Genomic DNA, 12,195 nt, shown 5'->3' with positions numbered 1-12,195 from the left:
CCACCGAGCATAGGTCAGTTGAGTATGTCAATCCTTACCATGCTTGTTCACAGTATTTCAAAGAATTTGTTCAATTATCCTATTAGAAGACTCAACTTGACCATTTGATTAAGGATAATAAGGTGTAGAAAATTTATATTGAATATGATATTTCTCAAGAAACTTCTTCACATCTCTATTTTTGAATGACGTTCCATTATCTAAAACTAAGGCAGAAGGTATCGCAAATCAAGAAATGATGTTTTCCAAAATGAATTGACAAATTACTTCAGCGGTAGTGGATCGAAAAGGAACGACTTCCACTGACTTCGTAAAGTAATCAGTGGCAGTTATGATGAAAGTATATCCTTGAGATGAAGGAGGAGATAACTTAACAACAAGATCTAAACCCCATGTAGAGAAGGGCCAAGATACTACCTGAGATCAAAGCTCTTGGGCAAGGGAATGGATCAAATTGTTAGACAGTTCAAATAACCAGAAGACAACTAAGAGGGGTGGGGGGGTGAATCAGTTGTCACAAATTACCAGATTATTAGCAATTTAAACTTTAATATCGGAACTCAAAATATTAATACCGAAATAGCAATTAAACCAATTAAGCATAAACATTAATCAGAGAATAAATACCATCCACGTGACACCAAAATTTGTACGTGGAAAACCCGATAAAGGGAAAAACCATGGTGGGAAGCCTACCCACAGTGAGATAATACTTTAGCAGTAAGTATGTGAATTATAATTGAGGGGCCTGCACTTGCAGGAAGACCAACAACCTAGAGCGCACTGATCATCACAAAAGGAGCCTCACTGACTACATAGAAATCTAGACTACAATCTAGAGAAGTGTTGAACTGCAAAAGATAGCATCTCCTATGCCTGAGTACAGTTCCGATTAAGCTCAATACCGGATGACTTTACATAAACCCAATTCGATCTCCAATGATTGACCAACTCCTCTACCTGAATGATATTACATTATTTGCACATTACATTCCTTGACCATGACCTCTAACCATAACCATGATGATCTACAATGAGATCTTACATCTATATATACAAACCTTCGACCATAAACAATCAGGTCGGCCACCAAATAATAAACCAATTACATAATTACAAACCATGTCAACCTTAGACCAAAAAAATAATATCCAACACATAAGACATCCCAAAAATACATCAAGAGGTCCAATCCACATGTTACATTAAAGTCGGTCCATAACCTAGATCAACTGGGACCCAATATAGGTCCACACACTACAACAATGATCTCCATCCGCCAAATCTCGAACATGATCACCAACAACATCTTGAAACTCCACTAGAAGTTGCATCAACACCACTTATGCAATTCATCAAAAATCTTCATCAAAAGCTCTACCGGTGAAACCCTCGCCGGAACCAGAAACCAAGCTTCTAAGCAAGTAGGATAGCATCCGATCAGCAGACCAAAAGTATCATGAACAAGCCAATTCCATCACCAAACTATACGGGAGCCTACTGGATCATGCCAGATCTAGATCAACCAGAAACTACTCAACCTACCGGGACTAGAAGGGTGCCGGTAAAGCATCCAAACAACTAGTGCTGGCATCAATGACAAAACATCAATGCAACACATCATCAATTCCACCAAATGGCCAACAATCTCCCCCTTTGGCATTGATGGCAACACTAGATGTGAAAAAACATCTAAGTACCAAGAAATGCCAAACAAGTCACTCCCAATGGAAAAAAACCAACGATCTTCCACATACAACTCTGAATGTCAATATCTCTCCCTTTACTTTTTTTATTCATATCTCTCCCCCTTTTAATTTTTCTTTTTCTTCCTTTGTCTTTTTCACATCAATATCTCTCGTCCTTTGACATCAATGCCAGAAATCTGACAAAAATATCAAAGCAAGAACATAAACCACTGAATCAAAAATTTGACTAATCCCCCTGAGCAGTAGCATCCCACATAGTGCTGAAATGAATAGTATCTCTAATAATGCATGTCAGACTGATGCCAAACCGCATCAATCAAGTCTCTACCGGAGGGGTAGAAACTCCCAATCTATGTCTCAGGTACTCAAATGATTCCTTGGGCAAAGGTTTAGTGAAAATATCTGCAATCTGTTCTTTAGCGTTCACATTAACCAATCAAACTTCATTTGCTTCCACCTTTTCTTTCAAAAAGTTATACTTGATAGATATGTGCTTTGTTTTAGAATGAAATACCAGATTCTTTGATACATCAATAGCAACATAGTTATCACAGTGAATAACTACCGATGCATCACAATCCACCTTTATATCCTTCAAGATTTCTTCATCCATAAAACTTGTGTACAATTAGTAGGAGCAACAACATACTCAACTTCAACAATAGATAAAGAAGTACATGACTATTTCTTGCTGATCCATGAAACCAACTTCTTTACAAGAAAGAAAGCTCCACCAGAAGTACTTTTCCGGTCATCAACATCTCCAACCCAATCAACATCTGTATATGCACATAAAGTAAAGTTATCATCCTTAGGGTACCACAAGCCATATTCTGATGTACCTTGTAAGTATCTAAAAATCCTTTTCACCCCCATCTCATGATTTTCTCTCGGATCACTCTGAAATCTTGAAACAATACAAACAACATTCATAATGTTAGGCCTATTCTGAGTCAAATAAAGCAAACCTCCAATCATATATTTGTATCTTGTAGGAATTATCTGTGCAGAAACATCTTTTCTTGTCAATTTCTCACTTGTAACCATAGGAGTACTTACCGGTTTAAAATATCCCATACCAAATTTATTCAACAATTCCTTAGCATATTTAGTTTGACAGATGAAAATACCTTTGTCAGTCTAAGTAATCTGCAAACCTAAGAAAAATTTCATCTCACCAATCATAGACATCTTAAATTATTTCTCCACATTCTTAGAAAATTCTATGCATAACTTATCTTCACCTCCAAAAATAATGTCATCAACAAATACTTCAATAATCAGTATATCATCATCAATGATCTTATAATATAAATTACTGTCAGCACTGCCCTTAGTAAAACCGAGATTCAAAATATATTTATCCAATCTGTCATACCAAGCTCTAGGTGCTTGTTTCAATCCATATAAAGCTTTCCTTAACATGCAAACCATATATGTATCATCTGATAGTGAAAAACCATCAGGTTGCTCAATATAAACTTCCTCATCAAGATCCCCATTCAGAAATGCACATTTAATATCCATCTGATAAACCTTGTAGTATAGCTTCAATCCTAGGTACAAGTGCAAAAGTCTCTCCATAATCAATTCCTTCGTTTTGAGAATATCCTTTACAAACCAATCTAGCCTTATTCCTTATAACTTGACCATCCTCATTCAATTTATTCCTAAATACCCATTTAGTTCCAATAACATTTTTATTTTTAGGCCAGGGAACCAAGGTCCATGTGTTATTTTTCTCAATCTGATCTAATTATTCTTCCATAGTTTTCAACCAATATTCATCTTTACATGCCTCAATTATTGATACCGGTTCAACTTGTGAAATTAAACATACCTCATTAGTTGTCAATCTTCTTCTTGTTATCACTCCATTGCTCTTATCCCCAATGATTTGATCTTCTGAATGATTCAATCTCACATACCTAGGAGTCTTCTAACTTTATGTTCCTCTTCCCCATTCTTTAGTTACTGTAGAATTCTTTGATACTGGCAGAGTAACTGGTTCAACACTCCATTCTGGTAAAGGTGCTATTGGTTCAGATATAATCATTTCCACTGCCGGTTCCTTCTCATAAACTCTGATTTGACTTATGTTCAACTCATCTACTTTGAGAAAACACTCTCCACAATTCTCTGCAATCTCTTGTTATAAAATCTATATGCTTTTCTTTCATTAGAATAACCAAGAAATTTACCTTCATCACATCTAGGATCAAATTTCTCAATGATGTCATCTCTCCTGATATAACATTTACTACCAAAAATTCTGAAATACTTAACTGTAGGTGTATTGCCAAACCATAATACATAAGGTGTCTTACTAGTTTCTCCCTTGATATGTACTCTATTGAATGTATAAACTGATGTGCTCACTGCTTCTCTCGAGTAGATATGAGGTAGACCAGCTTCCATCATCATTGTTCTAGCAACATCCAAGATTATGTTCTTCCTTTCCACAACTCCAATCTACTGAGGTGTCTAGGGAGCGAAAAAATGTCTTCTTATACCATGCTTCTCACAAAAGTTATTAAACTCATCGGATGTGAACTCTCCACCATGATCTGACCTCAAACATTTAATCTTCAATCATATCCCAGTTTCCACTTTAGCCTTAAATATCTTAAACTTTTCAAATGCTTTAGATATTTCTTTTTAAAAAGTAACCCACATCATTCTAGAATAATCATCAATGATTAGCATGAAATATCTATCACCTTGAAATTTTTTAACTCTAGCAGGGCCACACAAATAAGTATGAATAAGATCAAGAACATCATTTGATTTATCTTTTATACTCCTAAAAGAGGTTCTGGCCTGTTTACCCATTTGACATTCTTTACATACCGGATTATAAGGCTTCATAATCTTAGGTATATCCTTAACTGCCTTAGTTGAACTAATCTTCACAATGCAATCAAAATTCACATGACACAACCTTTTTATGCCATAGCCAACTCTCATCAGTTTGTGTAATCAAACATGTCTTCTCACCAGAGTTCAAATAAAATATATTACCTTTTGTCTATGTACTGATTACAATCTCCAAACCAAATCTGTTAATGATTTTGCATTTTCCATTCTTAAACTGTAATTGAAATCCCTTATCTACCAATTGTCCTACACTCAAAATATTATGCCTTAAACCTTCAACATAATAAACATTGTCATTATTTTTCTTACAATGCAATAATATAGTTCCTTTTCCTTTGATCATACATGCTTTGTCATCTCCAAATCTAACTAGACCGCCATCAAATTCTTGCAAAGATAGAAACTTCCTTTTATCTCCAGTCATATGATGTGAACAACCGTTGTCAATTACCCATTCATCCTTGTCTTCAATTTTAGAAGCAAGTGCCTTCTCTTCAAGTACATTCTCTTCCAATGCCGGATCATTTTCTTTGATAGCCAGGAACACCCATTCCTTCCCATTGCCAGAACCACTAGCAGAGTCTTCTACCAGTTCATCATCAGAATCAATAATGCCTTCCTCATCCGCTATGTAGCATGATTTGTCTCTGTTTTTCTTGTACTTATAGTTCTTCTAATATCCAGGGTTAGGCTTAAATGATCTTCTAACTCTTTCTTCAAATCTTGAATTCCTTTCGGGACATCTAGATGCAAAATGACCAATCTTATTACATGCAAACATTTAAAAGGTGTTATTCCATCATACTTACTTCCTATGGTCCTTTAGGTACTCTTCTAGCAAATAGTGCTTCAAGTTGCTCAGACTCATCATCTTCTCTCTTCATATCTTCTAATTCATTTGCATACAAATCTTTCCACTCTTACTTACCAGTTGTATATGTAGATGCATGAAAATAAGGTTTAGACTTCACAGCTCCAGAAGGTCCAAATTCTTCAAGCTCAAAAGCAGATAGTTTCCCAACCAAAGTATCTTTGTTGATAGATGTATTAGCCATTATTCTCAACTCATTAATAGCAGTAGCCTTCATTTTGTAAGCTGGTGGTAGGGCTCTCAGGACTTTAGAAACAATTTCATCTTCGCTCAGAGTTCCACCACAACATTGAATTCCCATAACAATCTCATTTACCCTTTCCATGAATGCAGTAATCCTTTCATCTTATTCCATCTTCAAGTTTTCATATCTCACTCGGTAACCATCAAGTTTAGAAATCTTCACTATAGGGTCACCTTCATTAAGAGTCTCCAACTTATCCCATATAGCCTTTCTAGATGATTTGTCAATTAATTTCATTATTTGTTGATCAAAAAGTGCACACAAGAGGAATTCTCTTGCTCTACAATCATTCTCAAGCTCCTTGTCCAGGTTTTCCGGAGGATGATTGCCTAATCCCGGATTATAAGGTGTGACACCATTTTGTGTGATCTCCCAAATCTCCTTGCCAAGACATCTCAGTGATAGTTCTGATACTTAATATAAGTACAGATCCAATAGCCAACAAGATGAGAGGGGGGGGGGGGGGGTGAATCATAGAAACTTAATCATCCATAAAAACATTAGATTCAACCTCGGTAACATATATATCAGTAATATAACCAAAACTGTTAAACATGCAAACTCAAAAGCATATGAACAATATAAACCTCATAACACCAAATTTAACATGGAACCCAAATAGGGAAAAACCACTGTGGGATTTCGGACCCACTAAAAAATATACTCTTCTAGAGTATGCTCGGTTAAAAGAAAATCATGTTAAAGATTACAAACACATTGCTAGATGTGACCCAGTTAAGGGATTTCCCTCAGATCTGTTAGGATCTTCACTTTGTTAGAAGTGACCTTGTTAAAGGATTTCAAACACTCAATCAGAATGTCACCTTACTAGAGGGTTTACATATAAGACTGTTAAGTCCACTCGGTTAAGAGATTTCTGTCACTTTCACAAAATAACAGTAATAAAATCTATCTGCAACTTCACATCTAAAATGCTAAAGCTGATTCCTATTTGTTCAATACAATCTAGACATAGAACTAATCTTGTCTATCTGTTGGGCTTCTATACTCTGTTATTCTAACAGGTCTTCAAGCTTTTGTGCTCAGTAATCACTATGTAGCATCCCTGTGCATACACTTGCCCACATACATTGTTTATCAACAGTTTCCTATTTATAAACAATTAGGTAACCACTTAATCTCCTTGATCACATTTCCCATGATCAATCATAGCCATCAGATCTTCAATCTTGTCTAGGTTCAATGCATCTTTTGATCTGAAAACATTTTACCCCACCTTGGAACTTGCATAAAAGTCTTGGAACTTGTGCCAGGGTATTGCGGTTCAATCTGAGCTGTAGATCTTCATGCCAACTTTTCAATGCCTTAGATTCATTAACAAACTTCTTCCACGGCTTACCAATCATTTAATCCGCTCCAGCTCATCAGCTTCCTTCATTAAATACCGCATGTAAACATTTAATGCATTCTGTTATAGCTTGGTTACAACTCGGTGAATACTAAACTTCACTCGATAGACATTTTGCCTTCATTAACCGATAGCGATAACCTTAGGGTTTACCAACTAGGTTCCTTAGGGTTTACTGACTAGGTTCTTTTCTTGATAACATAGTATAGTATTAACCTTTACAATTTACAACATATGTATGATGCTAAAACAATCTAAAACATCATGATCTCATCATTGTCTGACTCGGTATTAGTTGCCCATTGAATACCTTATTCATCCCCTTATTCATCCTGTGTCTTTTACCGACATCTTTATAATCTTCATATCATACTTCTCAAGATATGGCAACATCATACTGAATTAGAAAATCAATTTCTTGACATCAATGACAAAATAATAATATCAAGACAGTAAAACATCTTTAATCAGTTATATCCATAATCATCAACAACCTTCTCAATATCCTTATGAAATGCCAACAATCTTTCATTGTCTGTTATAATGCAATATTGCCAACAATCTCCCCCTTTGGCATTGATGGAAAAACCAATTTATTTGACCTTAAAAGATTCGGATTGTTGTGATTCTAAAATGCTGAAATGCTCTCCCCCATTCATTAGACTTCTCTTGTTTTCAGTCTTCTTTCCAATCTGTAGTCTTCTTAGTTTACTCTTAGTCTTCTCCCCTGATAGGTCTTCTCTCTCAGTCATCTCTCCTTCATAGTAGTCTTCTCCCCCTTTGTAGGTCTTCTCCCCTTTTGACAACAATGCCAAAAAGTAAAGAAATAAGACATAATTTCTTTCTGGAAGAAGTGATTTCCTGCTGTTGTGTATCAACTGAGTCTCGGTCAGAGCATTTGTCTTCAATTCCTTTTCCCTAAAATATTTCCTGTATTATGTCCTGTACACCTTTAGAAAATGTCCTAAAGTGTATAAATCAACATCAACTCCCAAAAGATTTCCACTAGTCATCGGATTGATGCTTTCACCGAACTTGGTCAGTGAGTAGAAGATAGGGGTAGGACCCCTAACTTACTTCTGAGATATTCAAAAGTGTCCTTTGGTAGTGGCTTGGTGAAGATATATGCTATTTGCTCCTTTGTGCTAACATATTCCAACACCACTTTCTTCTCTTGAGCTTCTTCTCTAAGATAATGATATTTGATAGATATGTGCTTTGTCTTAGAGTGCATAATAGGATTCTTTGAAATATTAATGGTACTAGTATTGTCATAGAATATAGTTACAGACTCAGTAACTTTCTCATTTATACCTTCCAACAGTTGTTTGATCCATGCAATGTTTGTACAATTCAATGCTGCAGCAACGTATTCAGCTTCTGTTGTTGATTGTGAAACACATCCTTGTTTCTTGCTAAGCCAACTCACTAGTCTTTCTCCTAAAAATAAAGCTCCTCCACTTGTGCTTTTTCTGTCATCAATGTTGCCTGCCCAATCAGCATCAATATAAACTTTTAAATCAAAATCATTTCCTTTCTGATATACTAAGCCATAATCCTCTGTGCCTTTCAAGTATCTAAAAATTCTTTTGATTGTTGTCATGTGTGTTTCCTTAGGATTTGCAGAGAATCTTGCAACTATACCTACTGCATGTGCTATGTCTGGTCTGCTATGAACAACATATTGTAGTTTTCCAATCATGGATCGGTAAAGTGTCTCATCAATAGATGCAAATTCATCATTCTTTGATAATTTACAGTTGGTAGTCATAGGAGTACTTACTAGTTTTGAATCATCCATTCCAAATTTCTTCAAGATTTCCTTTATGTACTTGGATTGAGTAATGAAAATCTCATTTTTCATTTGCAGTATCTGTAAACCTATAAAATACTTTATCTCACTGATTAATGACATCTCAAATTCTTTTCTCATTTCATTTCCAAAGTTCTTGCATAAAGAGTCATTTCCACAAAATATAATATCATCAACAAATATGGCTGAGATCAGTATTCCATTTTCATCATTCTTCATGTACATGTTGTTGTTCTCACTTGTCCTTATAAAACCAATCTTAATCAAATAAGAGTGCAATCTTTCATACCATGCTCTTGGTGCTTGTTTCAAACCATATAAAGCTTTGTTCAATTTACATACCTGATCTTTATTATTGTCTTCAATAAATCCTTTAGGTTGTTCAATGAAAACTTCTTCTTCTAATATTCCATTCAGAAATGCAGATTTAACATCCATTTGATATATCTTGAAGTTCTTGAAAGCAGCATAGGCCAACAATGTTCTAACTCCTTCAAGTCTAGCAACATGTGAAAAAGTTTCACCATAATCAATTCCTTCTTCTTGAGCATAACCTTTGCAAACTAGTCTTGCCTTGTTTCGAATGACTTCACCTTTTTCATTTAGCTTGTTTCTGAAAATCCACTTTGTACCGATTACATTTTTGTCCTTCGGTCTTGGGATTAGTGTCCATGTGTCATTCTTCTTGATTTGATCATTGTCTTCTGTCATAGCATTTACCCAATCTTCACCGTTAAATTCCTCTTTTACTATTCTCGGTTCAAATTCAGATATCAAGCATGTGTTCTATCTCAGTTTGTTCCTTGTCATCACTGGATCATCCGTATCTCCTATAATCTGACTTGGTGCATGATGTCTTCTGACATACTTGGCTAATAGAGGCTTGGTAGGCTCTGTATTATCTTCTTCATCACTCGGTAGTTGGATATTCTCTTCATTTTCTTCAACAGTCTTCTCGATAGCACTTCTCGGTTGAACATAGACAAATTCATCATAGTCTTCTGGTTACTTGGAATTTCCTTCATCATTTCTTTCTGGGAATTCATCAATTTTCACATTTGCACTTTCTACTATTTTGTTAGATGATTTGATTAGGCATTTAAATGCTTTGCTTCTAGAAGAGTAACCTAGAAACATTCCTTCTTCACTTTTCTGATCAAACTTGCCATTTCTATCATCTTTATGAACATAACATCTACTTCCAAAGATTTTAAAATAACTAACATTAGGTTTCTTATCATACCAGATTTCATATGGTGTCTTCAAAGTACCTTTCTTCAATTGAACTCGGTTCAAGGTGTAAACAGCTGTGCTTATTGCTTCTCTCCAAAATGTTTGTGGCACCTTCTTTTCAATCATCAGTGTTCTACCACAATCCACAATAGATCTGTTTCTTCTTTCATCTATTCCATTCTACTGTGGAGTTCTCGGTGCAAAGACTTGTCTTTTAATACCATGATCATTGCAAAATAAGTTGAACTCATCAGATGTGAACTCTCCTCCTCTATCTGATCTAAGACATTTCAGTTGTCTTCCTGTTTCATTTTCAACTCTTGCCTTGTACCATTTAAACATTTGAAAAGCTTCTGATTTTTCTTTTAAAAACATTACTGACATCATCCTTGAATAGTCATCCAAAAATAATATGAAATATTTATCACCATAATAACTTTGAACTCTCATAGGACCACAAAGATCAGTGTGCACTAGATCTAAAATTCCCTTAGAAGTGTAAGACTTACTTGTAAAGCTTGATCTTGTCATCTTACCCATCTGGCATCCTTGGCACATAGCATTCTCAGGTTTTTCAAGACTCGGTAGACCTTTTACTCTATGCTTCTTACTTATTTTGATCAGATTATCAAAATTGACATGACAAAACCTTTTATGCCATAACCAAGTATCATCTAACTTTGCATGCAAACACTTATTCCGAGTTGAGTCAAGGTGAAATGTATTACCTTTTGTTTGTGTCTCGGTAGCAGCTAACTTTCCATTTTTGTCATGAACTTTGACAATTCCCTTCTGAAATTATATTCGGTAACCTGTGTTGTTTAGCTGTGCTACACTCAATAAATTGTATTTAAGACCTTCAACCTAGTAAACATCATTGCATCTTGCATTATCAAGAAGTCTTATAGATCCTTTACCTCTTACCCGACATGGTGCATCATTACCAAATCTAACATAGCCTCCATCATAATCTTCTAATATAACAAACTTGTGTTTATCTCCTGTCATATGATGTGAGCATCCACTATCTATAATCCAAGAATCATTAGTGTTTATGTGAGATATTAGGGCTTTTTCTTCATACCTTTCTTCATTTGAGCCATCCTTGATAGCCACATAAACTACTTACTATATATCAGTCTCATCTGATTTATCATCGTTAGATTCCTCATCAGCTATTAAGCATGTCTTTCTATCTCTTCTTCTGAAGTCTCGGTCTCCTCTGTAATGATTATCTTTCTGTCTGTTATCTTGGTAATCTCTCTTTTCAGTAAAATCTTTGTCAGGATAGTTAAAAGCCATATGTCCTATCTTATCACAATTGAAACATTTCAAAGGTAGTTTTCCTTTATACTTACCTTTGCCTCTCGGTAACCTTTTGGCTAATAGTGCTTCAAACTCTTCTTGCTTTCTAATTTCTTCATATAGTTTGTGTACTTCTTCCATGTTCTTCCGAAATCTATCACTTGCTCCACTGTGATCTCCTTCAGAGTACTTATACTTTCTTTCATTGTAATCATTAGATTCATCAAGATGAAAAGAACTAAATGCAGATTCAACTTTATTTACTGAAGATCCACTGTTATCAAAATTACTTAACTCAAATGCATGTAGCTTACCAATAGTAGCATCCAAAGAAACTAGCATATTAGGTACAGACCTCAATTCATTGATTGCAGAGACTTGGATTGCATAAGCTGGTAGAAGGTTTCTCAACAACTTACTTGTTATATCCCTTTCTTCAATAGTTCCACTTGCTCCTTTGATTTGATTGACAATCTCCTTTAGTCTTGTACTGTACTGAGTTATGTCCTCACCTTCATTCATCCTCATAGATTCAAGTTGTCCTCTTAGACTATCTACTTTTGCTCTTTGAACATGTTCATCTCCTCCATATACTGATATGAGCTTATCCCACATTGCCTTTGCATCATTGTAGCCTTCTAGATCATTAAACTCTGAATCGGTCAATGCAGATGTTATTTCAATCATTGCTTGAATATGTTCTTTCTTCGCCTTTATCTCTTCCATAGTCAATGGATAGGTGCTTGGTGCAACAAAATCATTCTCCAGATAGTA

The sequence above is a fragment of the Cryptomeria japonica genome, chromosome 8, assembly GCF_030272615.1.
Source record: "Cryptomeria japonica chromosome 8, Sugi_1.0, whole genome shotgun sequence".
NCBI lineage: Eukaryota > Viridiplantae > Streptophyta > Pinopsida > Cupressales > Cupressaceae > Cryptomeria > Cryptomeria japonica.
The sequence above is the reverse complement of the archived record's forward strand: the minus strand, read 5'-3'. Positions refer to the sequence as shown.